Source organism: Protopterus annectens, chromosome 2.part1 (genome assembly GCF_019279795.1).
Source record: "Protopterus annectens isolate FY-2018-M chromosome 2.part1, PAN1.0, whole genome shotgun sequence".
NCBI lineage: Eukaryota > Metazoa > Chordata > Ceratodontiformes > Protopteridae > Protopterus > Protopterus annectens.
The window spans coordinates 364,974,765-364,991,879 of NC_056729.1; the positions used below are offsets into that span (position 1 = coordinate 364,974,765).

Here is a 17,115-nt window from a genome sequence, read left to right on the forward strand (position 1 = left end):
TTATGGCTTATTTGGTGGCTTATTTTGGTGGTAACAGAGCTGCTTCACAATAACATCCTTTTACGAAGAGATGAAAGACTTTTCTACATAATTTTAATCATTACCCGCAAACAAAACATTGAATGATAGGTGTCTTAGTATCTACTCCCAGTGTGGGGTTTGTTGGGATTCGATAAGTTGTGTGTACCCTTAGCAGGGCACATATGGGGGCACATGAATATAAGATTCATCTACGATGTGCATACTGCTTCAGACAGCAAATGGACTCCATATATCTTTTAATATAAACCAACTACCTTTATCCCTATGGCTACAGTTTACAAGAGCAAGCAGTCATATAAGTGAATGGTTTATACTGTTATATAAATAAACAAATCCTCATAAGATCAGATGTTCTTTCCAATTAAGTTTTTACCAGTGGGAAAAGGGAATTTGCTCTTACCCCACTTTTGTGCATTGTCAAAATTGGTATATATAATTAGCAAAGGGTGTTTGTGGCACATGCCTCTCCATGGATTAGTTTTAGTTTTGCTTGTTTTTGATCATTTTATATTTTATGTTTGTATCACTCACTGTTTTGAGCATTTGATATTTCATGAGAGACTGAGCCCTACATATTTAAAGGCAATGTAGATAAATTGGACTTTTCAGACACAAGTACCCCCCAGATACGCAGCAGCAAATGACACCCATACCATCCTAGTGTGACCACCTACAATTCACATCACAAATGCAATATGAACATTCATTAATACATTCACTTGTATGGAATGAATATTTATAACCCTATGATGGCAATCAACATGATCCTAAAAAAATAAGTTAAATTAAATGATAAGACTACACATAAGTGAAATAATACAGTGGCATATTTCAATAGTATTGGCCAGAATTAAAGCAAACTAACATGATAAGTTACTAAATACAGAAGCATCTCTCCTACATCAGGTACCTTAGTTGTAGCTACTTTCATGACAATAACATTCTAATTTAAGTACTCACTTACTTTCACCTGAAAAAAAAAACAGAAAACAATGCTATTTCAACAGCATGTACATTGCAGCAGCACAGAATAATAGAATTGAAAGAATATTTTGTTACCCTGAGTCCACAAAAAGTACCAAATTGGAACAAATTTACTGCTACAAATCCTCTGGAATATGAACTTTCAGCCTGGCATGCTACTTGTTTAAATACTGATATTTGTTTTTCCTACTGAATCTTTTACTCTCCCTATCTTAATCCCCTTTTCCAAACATAGGTTCTGTCATTTAGATTACCTAATTTATCTGCCATTAATGTTCTTTCATAGGTTTCTTCTTAAATTTGTGACATAATCAGCATTGTCTCTTTAATCGTCTACTGAACTAATTGTTTATTTTAGATTGTTTCATTTACCTTGGCATTACTAGTTTGACTCTCCCCTATTTGCCTTTTTCTCCAACCCTACCCCTCAATTCCCATCAACCACTTAGTCCACATTTCAATCATCCTATCTGCACCCATTTTTTCTCAGTCTACTAGTTACCAGCTATCTCTTCTTCTCTATCAACCTATCCTACATCCCACCCCATATAACATCTAATACAAAATACACCTATTGCAAAAATAATGGAGAAATGCATCCACAAACAGTTACTAAATCACCTCCTATCTAATAATCTTCTCGCTAACTGCCAACATGGCTTTCGTCCTTACCATAGCACCACCACAGCCTTATTATCCTTTATTGACTCCATTAATATTAACCAAAATAGCAATCTTCTTTCATCAGCATTCTTTGTAGACCTGTCTAAAGCCTTTGATATGGTGAATCACCAACTCCTCCTACATCGCTTAAAATCTCTCTCTCTCGATAATCTTGCCTTAAACTGGTTCACTTCCTATCTTCAAAACCGGAAACAAGCTGTTTTATGGAACAACAATCTTTCTGAACTTCTCCCCATCACTTTAGGTGTCCCTCAGGGCACCATCTTAGGTCCTCTTTTATTTTCCATCTTTATTAACGACTTGCATCTTGTCACCCCCCTAACTACTTGTTTTCAGTATGCTGATGACACCACCATCATTTGCTCTTCCACAAACCAAGCTGACCTTCACTACCTTACCCAAAAGACATTCACTACTATAGAACAATGGTTCTCCAACCACTGTCTTCTCTTAAACCCTAAGAAAACTAAACTTCTCCTCTTCTTACCCACACATCTGTCTCGCTCTATTAATTTCACAATTACTTCTAACAATGGCACCCTTATCTCTCCTGACCAAACAACCAAACTATTGGGTATTACTATTGACAACCTACTAAAATTTGATTTTCACATCAACTCCAGCATAAAAGCAACTAATAGAAAGTTAGGTTCTGTCTACAGAATCAGAACTTTCCTTACCCCTGAAGCAAGAACTACCATAGCTAGAACACATCTTATCTCTACTTTACTATATGCTTCCCCCATATATACTAATCTCTCTAAGCACAACATAAACAAGCTTACAACAGCCTACAACAATGTTGCCAGATTTGCCACTGCCTCTCCATATAAAACACACCACTGTCTGAACCTCTCTAACTTAGGATGGCTGGAATTACCCCACCTAATTCAGTACTATCAACTTACAATTGCCCACAAAGCCCTTTACCACCCTGAAAATATACCCATGCTCTCCCCCCTTATAAAACCCTACAACAACTTAAAAGCCCTACGCTCTTTTAATAAAATACTGATTCAAACTTCTCTTTCAAAGAATACAGCAGGTGACTCCATATTTTCAAACTCAGTTGGTAAAATTTGGAACCAACTTCCTCCAGACCTTATAGCCCAGACTTCCATTACACTATTTAAGACCAAATTGAAACTCTTTCTTACTAAACACTGGCTTTGCTCTTGCATCAACCCTAGCTGATCTAGCTCCTCTTCTACCTCCTATTCTTCTCCTGTATCCCTTACACTTTCTCCCAAATCTATTTCTTCAAATTATTTTTTCCTCTCGACTTGAGATATGACTATCTCAACTATATACTATACTTTTCTAGTAACACTTATGTTAACTTTTTTAAACAACTTAAATTCTTCTCTCACTTTTACCTGTACTTAAGTAACCTCCTTGTCTCTCTATCCCCCTTTTTTTTCTAACTTCCTGAAATTATTGTTTATTGCCTTGCTTATTTGTGATTTATATGCATTGTGTACTTTGTATTTACCGTTTTGTTACCATGTAGTAGATAGCGGAGCTTTTCTCCTCGGGCCTCCACTGAAAATGGACATGTATCCAGTTGGACTAGCCCGGTTAACAAATGTAAAATAAAAATAAATAATACACATTCACTCCTTGCATTCTGACCTCTTACACTCCATAATCTCCCCACTAACTATATTACTTCCTCTCCCTTCACTCTCCATGCTCTCCCCTCCCTCTCTCCTACCATAACCGTAAACAACTAAATCCTTTATATATATATTTATATCTTCTTCTTCTTTCAGCTGCTCCCATTAGGGGTCACCATAGCGGATCATCTGTTTTCATTGTTTTCATTTCTTCCTGTCCTCTATCCCATATCTAAGAACAAGCCTCATTCTTGCCAATACTTTGCACTCTTCCTTCCTCTGCCTACACACGTTTCCCTTACACTGTATCCTATTCTTCAAGCCTACAGTCTACCATTCTCCATACTAATTTATTTTCTCTTCTCCCATAACTCATTCACTTCTTTATTCTTATACCCCAGAAACATCCTAGACACATCTTTGATAATTTCCGTAATGCTCATCGTGTTCCAATTCACCTCCCACACTTACACCATTCCTCAACTTCCACACAAATAATAATTAAGCCCAATCACTACTCCTTTTACAGTATCATCCTCACTTTACCCCACCGTCTCTCTTCTCCTTCAAAAGCATAACCTTCCCCAGACTGACACAACACAAAAGCTAGCGCTAAAACATGCACTTAGAATAAAATTACTATTCCTTCATCACCATAACACCTCTAATATAAAACTATGTTGTGACATCCATTCTAATCCCTTTCCATCTGTTCAGCAAGTCCCCCCCCCCCACACACACACACATGTAAATATATATATATATATATATATATATATATATATATATATATATATATATATATGGGTCTACCTGAGATGGTCGACAAGCCATTTGATTGACTTTCATTTGGTCGACAGTTCATTTGGTCGACAAGCAGTTTTATGTGGGGGGCTTTGCCCCCCACACCCCCTAACTATATATATCAACTCCAGGGTCGCACAACATTGGGCAGGGGGGCAAATCTGCCTGTCGACCAAATGAATTGTCGACCAATGAAAATGAAAGTTGATCAAATGGCTTGTCGACCATCTCAGGTAGACCCATATATATATATATATATATATATATATGTATATATATCTATATATATATATATATATATACTAAATTTCCAGCCAACAAAACCATTTCCTGTCCATATTATTCACCCCAACACCAGAAGCATTTTAACAAAGTACCAGAAGTATACACTTGGCTATCTCAGTATTCTCCAGATATTGTTATTTTACCTGAAACATGGCTAAAACCTCAGTCTGAAGACAACAAAATCCTACCCCCATGCTACAGTGTAATAAGAAAAGACAGAAAAATAAAAAGGCAGGGAGAACTGGAATTATATACAAAAATAGCATCCAGCTCTTTCGATACCTTTTAAACCCACATCAGTTTAACAAAGCTGAAATTCTGATTTCCCGTAACTGACATCTGCATACCACCTGGTGATAATGTTAATACTGTTGAGGACTTTTTAAACTGGGTTTCTATTAATATCCCACAAGAAAAGATAAGATTGGGTGAGCTCAACATTGACTGGCAATCTATCTCCTCTGCTAACCCTACTAGAGAGTCATAAATCTATTTGTACTTACTCAAGTAATCGAAGCTCCCACTCACTTCAACAAAATCCCTGACAGGAGAACCATCATTGATTGTATTCTTATTATCTCTCCCAAAATAACCGTTCTTTGGGTACCCTGCCCGACTGCCAGAGCGCCCACCTGCCCATCTACATCATTAGAAAAGAAACCCACGTCTACAGCAAGTCTTCATTTAGGAACGCAACCTCACTAACTTTAACATTGAAACTATTTTCTCACACGTTAGTAAATGTAACTGCTCCAGCTAAATTAAGTAGCCTTTGAATATAATCAAGCCTTCCTAAACATCATAAACTAACTTTCCACCTCAGAACAAAATTAATAAAATGTAGTCCTGCTCCCTGGTTGTCTAGACATGAAATACCAAGCAACTTGTGGTACTAAAGGATGAAGCTTGGAAAGCCCAGAAAATAAACAAAACTGTCTCAAGCCATCAAAAGTTCAAACACCTTAGGAACCAAGCTAAATACCACATCATACCTGACAAAAAAACAAACGTTACTAATAAGCAATTCCAAAGCCACAATAGCCTTAAATCTTTCTGGTCCCATGTAATCGAACTTCTAAATCTTAGTAAGGCATCACAAGCACCACCCATTTAAATCAACTCTCAATCATCCTGAAAGGACCACCACCCTCTTTAACTATCACTTTATACAATCTGTCATTTCTTTACTCAAGAACAGTCCATTCGCTCCTCTCACCCTTACTAGATAATCTTCCACATCTCTTTACTCTGGAATGCCACTCAACTTCTATTATCAAAAGACACCTTCTAAAATTAAAACCTACCACTCCAGCATTTGACAAATTGTCCATTAATTTCATTAAGACTGCTGCCGAATTCCTGAACTATCCAGTGTCAATCCTTGTAGATGCCTGTGTGAAAGAGTCTTATGTTAGTTACCATTATCACACTCCACAAAGGTGGTAACTCCAGTGAACTTAATAACTACCACCCATTCATGATTCTATCTCCCTTATCTAAAGTCCTAGAGAAATGTGTCCTATCCGAAATAATGTCCTACCTACCTACCTACTCAACTTTCTCTTCTTTCCTCATACCAACATAGTTTTCATCCTCACCAAAGTACTTCTGTGAAGGCTGCCAGCCCAGCTAGCAAGAATTTTGTAACTACTTCTATGTCATTGTAAATATTAATATGATTCATAAGCTTGTCTACAAATGTAAGAAAACTATATGTTCTGTACTGAGCTTTAAGACAGTTACCATAGTGCACCCTGTTGGAAAAGAGCAGACGTGTATAAACTACATGCCTATGCAAATGTATGTGTTAATGGTAAATGCTGGAATATACAGAGTTAACTTGCAAACTCTAAGAAAATAAGTAAAGAGTTTTACGATGTGCTAAAGTTAGTTTATATCAGCTAAGAGACAGGATGTCTAGTGCTAGGGGTTTCTTTCTTTTGTCTTGAGGCAGCGAAAATTACTACGTTTCACATGTAAAGTGTTTTTGTATTGCTCTGTGACTTCCTAGCAGCTGTACATCTGAAAGATAAGTATTTTTGACAGAGATATGTTAAATTCTGTTGGTTCCTATTAACCTGAAAACTAAGGCAGAGGTGACAAGAATGATGCAATATGAGATGGCCCAACAGAAATGTTTGATAGTAACTTAAGAACTTGTGCTTTATTGTTTATTATTAATTATATTTAAACATTTTAATTGTGACTGGTTTTGTTTAGAGATATTTAAGCTCTTAGAGTCCTTGTACGCTTTTGGTAACACTGTATAGGCCACTCTAAAATAGCCTTAAAGTCTTGGACACACATACCATTTGTAACATTACACCATAGAATTGGTCACACTTTGTAAGGGTGGTTGGTGGCATCTGGTACTACCTTATAGTCTGGGCAGAAGGGGGCATAGCTAGTGAACCTGTGCCAGCCTTCCCCAGGAGTGTCTGTGTATAAATCTTATCTCAAAGTGTGTGTGTGTGTGTGTGTGTGTGTGTGTGTGTGTGTGTGTGTGTGTGTGTGTGTGTGTTAGCTACTTGGGCAGGGACACGAAGCACTGGTTGGACAGAGAGGAGGGTGCTGGACGTTTTGGCTTGACCACTTGGCTGAGATCTTAACTCTATAGCTGTGCCAGTGGGGAGTATTACTGGGGATCTGGAGAGAGAAGGAGAAACCAGCCCAAGACTGACTGTGATCTCTGTGTGCTCTTAAGGGAAATTGTACTTTACTGTGGGTGTACTTGTCATCCTCCCAATGTGATGTTCCTCACTGGTGCTAGTGGTGAGGATTGAGGCTCCTTGATTACTGGGGCAGTGCATGGCCATCACAACTTCTACTATCATTCTTAAGTTCACTGTTAACACAGAAACAGAAATCTAGATAACAATATATCTGCCCTCTTCCTTGATGTCTTCAAATTCTCCAAAAAAATTGAACCTAGGCTGCCATGACACATCCCTGTCATCCTTTCACAGCTACCTCTCTGTCAGATCTCAAGCAGTAAAATGGCAGAAAGCTTATTCTCCCTTTCTGCCCACAAAAGAGTGGCGTACAGCAACAGTGGTCCCTCTCCATAAAGGTGGTGCCTCAACGGATCCTGGAAACTATCGCCCCATAAGCCTGACTAGCTTGGTCTGCAAAGCTATGGAAAAAATCATCATGGACCTCATAAATAAAGATATTGGGGACCTACATACACTGGATCCTACCCAGTTCGGCTTTGTTAAGGGCAGATCCTGCCTCTTAAACCTGGTTAATTTCTTTGAAACAGTCACCAAGGACATTGACGAGGGGAAGGTGGTCCACACAGCCAACCTGGACCTCGCAAAAGCCTTCGATACAATACCCCACTCGGGCATTATAGATAAGCTCACCAGCTTAAATATAAACCCCTATGTCACTAGACGGATCCTCCATAAAGGTGGTGCCTCAATGGATCCTGGAAACTATTGCCCCATAAGCCTGACTAGCTTGGTCTGCAAAGCTATGGAAAGGATCATCATGGACCTCATAAATAAAGATATTGGGGACCTACAGACACTGGATCCTACCCAGTTCAGCTTTGTTAAGGGCAGATCCTGCCTCTTAAACCTGGTTGATTTCTTTGAAACAGTCACCAAGGCCATTGATGAGGGGAAGGTGGTCCACACAGCCTACCTGGACCTCGCAAAAGCCTTCGATACAATACCCCACTTGGGCATTATAGATAAGCTCACCAGCTTAAATACAAACCCCTATGTCACTAGATGGATTGCAAACTGGCTCAAGGACAGAACCCACATGGTTAGAATTGCTAGAGCCATGTCAGACTCCAAACCAGTTACAAGTGGTATCCCACAAGGCTCAGTCCTGGGACCTCTCTTGTTCGTTATATATTTCGGAGGTACAGGCCAACACAGAAGGACTGTGGCTGACCAAGTTTGCAGATGACTGCAAAGTGGGCGCCATAATCGACTCTCCAGCCGACACAAGCATCCTCCAAAAGGGCCTCATATAAACAGACAACTGGTGCCAGAGCCATGGCCTCAAGCTAAATGCCAAAAAGTGTATAGTCATCCCTTTTGGCAAAACAAAGTGCCCACAAATTACCACATAGGTGGTAATCCATTAAGTACAGAAGAAGTAATTAGGGACCTGGGGACCCAAGTTGATAGCAATCTCTCATTTGACAACCACGTGGCCAAAGTGGTTAGAAAAACATTTTATATAGCCCACCTAATCATGAAGGGATTTACATCTAGATCAGGGGAGGTCATCGTGCCTCTTTACTCATCCCTCATCAGGCCCATAATTGAGTACAATGCCCCTTTGGGATGTACCTTACCAGACACCTGCAGTAACTGGAAAGACCCCAAAAGTACCTCACCAAGAGGATCAAAGGGCTCAAACAGATACCATATGCTGCCCGGTTAAAGAAACTCCAGCTCTACTCAGTGGCATACCGCCTGTTCAGAGGCGATCTGTGCCTGACGTATAAAGCCATGTCCAACCCGGAATTAATGGACATGCTGCACCTCAGAAAATCCAAATCCCATTGAGCTACGCTCTCGAGAGACTTGAACCTCAGCACTGAAATAAATAGGACATGCTGGAGGGACAGATTCATAACCTAGAGGCTCCCTTCACTCTGGAATAAAATCCCAGTCCAGGTTAGACAGAGTCCCTCATTGACTCTCTTGAAGAGGAATCTTGATGAGTGGATGGGAGATCGTAAGTTTACCCCGGGTATCACTTCTGTGTCACTGTTAGACAGAGGCACAGTATACTAACCTCGAAAAAGGGCATAGCAAAATAAATTTAAAATGGGTGGCGAAAGCCAAACACATTCTGGCTAGGCTTATAAATGCCCTAGGGCAGATAGCCTAGTATGAACCTATGGACCTATGAACCTATGAATCAGTCTCATGAGTCCATCCTTGGACCCATACATTTTAAAATACATACATCTCTCTCTCTCTCTATATATATATATATATATATATATATATATCTATCTAGAATATAGATATATATATATATATATATATATATATACACACACACACACACACATATATATATAGATAGATATATCTATATATATATATATATATATATATATATATATATATATGTATACACACACACACACACATATATATATATAGATATATATCTATATATATATATATATATATATATATATATATATATATATATATATATATACACACACACACACACACACACACACACACACACACACACACACACACACACACATAACCTCAGCTCAGGTAGCAAAAATGACACTATCATCAAGAAGTGTGAAAGACTTAACAAGCAACAACTCAAGGATCGTTCTCCTTAAAAGACACCAGGCTGCACAATGCATAGCTCATTCTCAATTCAAAGAAGCTACATTACTCCTCTAAACTCATAAACTCAATCAGAAAGAAAATATTTCTTCACTATAAGCTTCTTTTATAATACAGTAAATGAACTGGGACAATATACCAAGCTGTTAGGAATCAAGTTAAATAACAAACCAAAATTGGACTTTCACATCCAAAACTCCATTAAAAAGACCCACCAAAAACTATGATCTATGTATAAAATCAAAGCATTTTTAATAGACACCTCTAGAATTTAAGTTGCCTAATCCCACCTAGTATCTACACCTCTCTATGCAGCATCTATCTTCCCCAACTTACAATTCACTCAACTCTCCTGATATAACAGTGTTATGACAAAGTTATAAAATTTTCCCCCAACCTTCCCCACAGAACTTATCATTGCCATGCTCTCAGATGATTACAATGGCTGGAATTATCTCACTATCTGACTTTTTACCAGCTGCTTATCACCCACAGTCTTATCCATAAACCTAATAGGGGTCCATCTCTTGCCTGCCTCACCGAACCCTACACCCCACCAGAGCTCATCTTGCTAATAAGTTGTTATTACAACTAGCTAAAGTTCATAATACTGCAGATTCCTTATAGGTTCATACTAAGCTAACTGCCTTTGTGAGCCATTTTAAGCCTAGCCAATTATCCCTTGTGAGACTTGAACGCTGCACTTTGTGTTTGTAATGCAAACACCTTAACCATTAGGCCACCCTCCCAACCCATAGTCTACCTATGTTGGTAGACTATGGAACTCCCTGTAGCACTAAGACAGAACCTATCCACGTGACCCTTAGAAAAAACATCTAAAACCACACCTTATGGACTCCTGGCTCTGGAGTTTCTCATTTCCTGGATAAGCCCACATCTAGCTTCTCTCCAATCCCCTCCTCCCCTTCTTCCTTGTATATCTGTACCGAAATCCTCCATGATTTATCTCCTCTTGAATTATTCATTTCATTTTTTTCTTCTCCCTACCCACTTCTCAGTCTTTTTTCCCTTTACCCCCCAAAAAAAATCCTCCTATGAAAAAATTACCCCTGGGAAAAAAAATTTCATTTTTTTTTTTTCCCTCCCCTCAGTCAAAACTTGGGGGGGAAAAAAAACCAAAGACCTTGATTTGTTCCCTTTTAAAAATTGTATTTTACTTTTTTTCACCCTCCCAATTATTTCCTCACTTCTATTAGGTTGACCCTTTTTTAGGGGGCAACTCCCACAACTTTTACTATCATTCTTAAGTTCACTGTTAACACAGAAACAGAAATCTAAATAACAATATATCGGCCCTCTTCCTTGATGTCTTCAAATTCTCCAAATAAATTGAACCTAGGCTGCCATGACACATCCCTGTCATCCTTTCACAGCTACCTCTCTGTCAGATCTCAAGCAGTAAAATGGCAGAAAGCTTATTCTCCCTTTCTGCCCACAAAAGAGTGGTGTACAGCAACAGTGGTCCCTCTCCATAAAGGTGGTGCCTCAACGGATCCTGGAAACTATTGCCCCATAAGCCTGACTAGCTTGGTCTGCAAAGCTATGGAAAGGATCATCATGGACCTCATAAATAAAGATATTGGGGACCTACAGACACTGGATCCTACCCAGTTCGGCTTTGTTAAGGGCAGATCCTGCCTCTTAAACCTGGTTGATTTCTTTGAAACAGTCACCAAGGCCATTGACGAGGGGAAGGTGGTCCACACAGCCTACCTGGACCTCACAAAAGCCTTCGATACAATACCCCACTCGGGCATTATAGATAAGCTCACCAGCTTAAATATAAACCCCTATGTCACTAGATGGATCCTCCATAAAGGTGGTGCCTCAACGGATCCTGGAAACTATCGCCCCATAAGCCTGACTAGCTTGGTCTGCAAAGCTATGGAAAGGATCATCATGGACCTCATAAATAAAGATATTGGGGACCTACAGACACTGGATCCTACCCAGTTCAGCTTTGTTAAGGGCAGATCCTGCCTCTTAAACCTGGTTGATTTCTTTGAAACAGTCACCAAGGCCATTGACTAGGGGAAGGTGGTCCACACAGCCTACCTGGACCTCGCAAAAGCCTTCGATACAATACCCCACTCGGGCATTATAGATAAGCTCACCAGCTTAAATACAAACCCCTATGTCACTAGATGGATTGCAAACTGGCTCAAGGACAGAACCCACATGGTTAGAATTGCTAGAGCCATGTCAGACTCCAAACCAGTTACAAGTGGTGTCCCACAAGGCTCAGTCCTGGGACCTCTCTTGTTCGGTATATATTTCTCTGAGGTACAGACCAACACAGAAGGATTGTGGCTGACCAAGTTGCAGATGACTGCAAAGTGCCATAATCGACTCTCCAGCCGACACAAGCATCCTCCAAAAGGGCCTCATATAAACAGACAACTGGTGCCAGAGCCATGGCCTCAAGCTAAATGCCAAAAAGTGTATAGTCATCCCTTTGGCAAAAACAAAGTGCCCACAAATTACCACATAGGTGGTAATCCATTAAGTACAGAAGAAGTAATTAGGGACCTGGGGACCCAAGTTGATAGCAATCTCTCATTTGACAACCACGTGGCCAAAGTGGTTAGAAAAACATTTTATATAGCCCACCTAATCATGAAGGGATTCACATCTAGATCAGGGGAGGTCATCGTGCCTCTTTACTCATCCCTCATCAGGCCCATAATTGAGTACAATGCCCCTTTGGGATGTACCTTACCAGACACCTGCAGCAACTGGAAAGACCCCAAAAGTACCTCACCAAGAGGATCAAAGGGCTCAAACAGATGCCATATGCTGCCCGGTTAAAGAAACTCCAGCTCTACTCAGTGGCATACCGCCTGTTCAGAGGCGATCTGTGCCTGACGATAAAGCCATGTCCAACCGGAATTAATGGACATGCTGCACCTCAGAAAATCCAAATCACATTGAGCTACGCTCGAGAGACTTGAACCTCAGCACTGAAATAAATAGGACATGCTGGAGGGACAGATTCATAACCTAGAGGCTCCCTTCACTCTGGAATAAAATCCCAGTCCAGGTTAGACAGAGTCCCTCATTGACTCTCTTGAAGACGAATCTTGATGAGTGGATGGGAGATCGTGGTTTACCTGGTATCACTTCTGTGTCACTGTTAGACAGAGGCACAGTATACTAACCTCGAAAAAGGGCATAGCAAAATAAATTTAAAATGGGTGGCGAAAGCCAAACACATTCTGGCTAGGCTTATAAATGCCCTAGGGCAGATAGCCTAGTATGAACCTATGAACCTATGAACCTATGAATCAGCCTCATGAGTCCATCCTTGGATCCATACATTTTAAAATACATACATCTCTCTCTCTCTCTATATATATATATATATATATATATATATATATATCTATGAATATAGATATATATATATATATATATATATATATATACACACACACACACACACAGACATATATAGATAGATATATATATATATATATATATATATATATATATATATATATATATGTATACACACACACACACACATACATATATATATATATATATATATATATATATATATATATATATATATATATATATATATATATATATATATATATATATATGTATACACACACACACACACACACACACACACACACACACACGCACACACACACATAACCTCAGCTCAGGTAGCAAAATGACACTATCATCAAGAAGTGTGAAAGACTTAACAAGCAACAACTCAAGGATCGTTCTCCTTAAAAGACACCAGGCTGCACAATGCATAGCTCATTCTCAATTCAAAAAAGCTACATTACTCCTCTAAACTCATAAACTCAATCAGAAAGAAAAATCTTCCTTCACTATAAGCTTCTTTTATAATACAGTAAATGAACTGGGACAATATACCAAGCTGTTAGGAATCCAGTTAAATAGCAAACCAAAACTGGACTTTCATATCCAAAACTCCATTAAAAAGACCCACCAAAAACTATGATCTCTGTATAAAATCAAAGCATTCCTAATAGACACCTCTAGAATTTAAGTTGCCTAATCCCACCTAGTATCTACACCTCTCTATGCAGCATCTATCTTCCCCAGCTTACAATTCACTCAACTCTCCTGATATAACAGTGTTATGACAAAGTTATAAAATGTTCCCCCAACCTTCCCCACAGATCTTATCATTGCCATGCTCTCAGATGATTACAATGGCTGGAATTATCTCATTATCTGACTTTTTACCAGCTGCTTATCACCCACAGTCTTATCCATAAACCTAATAGAGGTCCATCTCTTGCCTGCCTCACCGAACCCTACACCCCACCAGAGCTCATCTTGCTAATAAGTTGTTATTACAACTAGCTAAAGTTCATAATACTGCAGATTCCTTATAGGTTCATACTAAGCTAACTGCCTTTGTGAGCCATTTTAAGCCTAGCCAATTATCCCTTGTGAGACTTGAACCCTGCACTTTGTGTTTTTAATGCAAACACCTTAACCATTAGGCCACCCTCCCAACCCATAGTCTACCTATGTTGGTAGACTATGGAACTCCCTGTAGCACTAAGACAGAACCTATCCACGTGACCCTTAGAAAAAACATCTAAAACCACACCTTATGGACTCCTGGCTCTGGAGTTTCTCATTTCCTGGATAGCCCACATCTAGCTCTCCAATCCCCTCCTCCCCTTCTTCCTTGTATATCTGTACCGAAATCCTCCATGATTTATCTCCTCTTGAATTATTCATTTCATTTTTTTCTTCTCCCTACCCACTTCTCAGTCTAATTGACATTATCCTTCACTCTCTCTAACTACATTAACCTCCCCAAAAGACTCCAACGGAAACCTATGCATTTCTATACAACACATATCCTACCGTGTCATCCTATATTATGCACTGTACATATCTTGTTTGACATTTATATCTCTAATCTGTTATTGAACATATCCTACTATGTTATTTATAAAAGCTGTTACTGTACACACCTAACTGTACCATTTTTATTAGTAATTTGTGTTATAAGTGTTTCTGCTATCACTGCTGTAACTACTTTGTCTTTTACCTGTATAATATTCTTGTTATTTTATATCAATCTGGAATAAATACTATACTGTTAGGAGTTTATCTCCTGGACCACTGTTGAAAATTGTATGTATAAAGATTATTCCAAACAAACATTGTGTTCCACAGTCTTCAGAAAACTAATATACTCCACTGCAAACTTATACTTTGAAAGCTGCTATCCATTCTGGCAAAAAAATAACTTAAAATGTTGTTTTTTTAAATTATCCAGACACATAAGTGAGGACAAAGTCTTTCTAAATGCAATAAATAAAGTTGGAAGCATGTTTTCTGTGAGGGAATTGCCTAGTAATTTAATACACAGTTTCAAGGAAGAAATATTCACCAGGAAAAAATAGATTTTCAAACATTACTGGGGGATAACTGTATTCAACAAAACAGGAGTATGTCAGCCAGCAACAATAGAATGAAAGACTTTTTTAGAGTCATGGTTGTGCAAAGTATACAAAATAGAATTTTGACCAAAGTCTGGGAAATTATTAAGAGAACTTGGTAAAATCTGATCATGATAACATACATGCCAACACCTTAGGACATTCACCTATTTTGGCTATAAGAGAGGAAAAAAACATCAAAACCATTTTAATAAAGAACACCAACACACTCTACAAAAACCACATTGCTAACAAAGAACAAAATGCAAAAAACATGGCACTTGCAAATATTGCAATTTATACATGAATCTCCACATATAAAAAAATAATTATTAAAACAATAAGTTACATGGCCCTTGCACATGTAAAACTTTACTGCAAATTTATACATGAATGCCCATATATAATTATGAATAATTATTAAACAATAAGCTGGCCCTTGCACATGTAAAACTTTCAGGAGTGATATATTTCATCAGTTGCATCTCTTGTTTTCAAAATAATTTATTAGTCTATATGACATCAAGCTGAAAGATAGTAAAACTGCACTTCATAAAGACTCTTTACAGTTTGTTAGTTGTAAGAATTTTGTATTCTTTATTATAGACAAATTTAGAACATCCTCAAAGGAGGTGGGGTGTAACTGGGAATATTACTTTACTATACAGAGAAATACATTGGCAACTTTTATTGAATGCCACTATAACACCTGGGTATAATTTCAAGTGCTCTTAAATTAAGAGTGGCTAAATTATAATATAAAACAAACTATAAAAAGGCTCAGAAACTGTAGGATTATAACACATTATTTTAGAATGATATTGTGAATCTTTTTGTGTGTTATTACTTAAAATCCCTCCTTTGATATAGTTTAAACTGTTTATTATGATTACTTTGTTATACAGAACATGAATGTTTAAAAAGGATATTAGTTATTAAGATTAACTTAGCTGCAGTTTTTTTTTCTTAAATCGCATAATTTTTGAATCACGTGTTGGTTTAAATTACATGACTGTTGGGTCATATGGTTAGCACCGCTATTTTAAGGAAGTGACTTCACAAGCAGATCAGGTTCTGTTGAACTCTGTGCTATGAATGCTATAAGGATGAAAATGTTTAGCCAGATTTTGGCCTATAAGTTATGTTTTAGTATATTAAATAATTTTGTAGATGCAAACCTGTATTTTTCTATATTTTGGAATATGCTTAACTGTTGCATTTTGACTGTCTGAAACTGTCAGTTATGATATAGTGTCCTGCAAAGTTAACTGCCAAACATGTAATATCTATGTAATTTATGGAGTGCAGTGATTATGTTCCAATATTTGGAAAAAACAACTTAGTTAAGCATTAGAGTGGCACAAGCTATGACCTTAACAAAAAATGCACCAGAAAGAACAGCTCAAAATACTTCCAGGTACTTCACAGATTTAATGTATAAACATCAGAACCACTAGTTCAACAGCTTTTACACAATGGGCTTCATCAGGTGACTTTATATATTAAGCAGCCCCTGCTTAAGTTTTTAAGGTCAGGTTTTGGGCTAGGTAATAAAAGCTGCCTGTGCTGACCAGCAAATGACAGCGGCAGAATAAAAGATTTGTTTCTGCCTGCTGTCCATTCTGATAACATGTCCCTGACTTCTTGTTATAAATGTATAAAGTTACTAGAATAACAAGAATTGTGTGAGCCTGCTTTTTCTGAAAGATACAAAGTCTGAAACTAAAATGTAGGTCTTGAGTTTATTAATCAAATCATACCCGCGGTGGTGGTGCTGCGGTAGCGTTGTCGCCTCACAGTTAGATGCTGTCCGGTTCGATTCTCAGCTAGAGCGTCTTCTGCGTGGAGACATGCGTGAATGGGCATACCTTCGTTGAAGGT

General features: G+C 38.3%; 1 protein-coding gene across 1 annotated transcript in view; it reads left to right on the forward strand.

Moving 5' to 3' along the window:
• LOC122794068 (ADP-ribosyl cyclase/cyclic ADP-ribose hydrolase 1-like) overlaps positions 1-17,115 on the forward strand; it is a 1,209,067-nt gene that overhangs the window by 96,551 nt on the left and 1,095,401 nt on the right. The gene's annotated exons all lie outside the window — the stretch shown is intronic.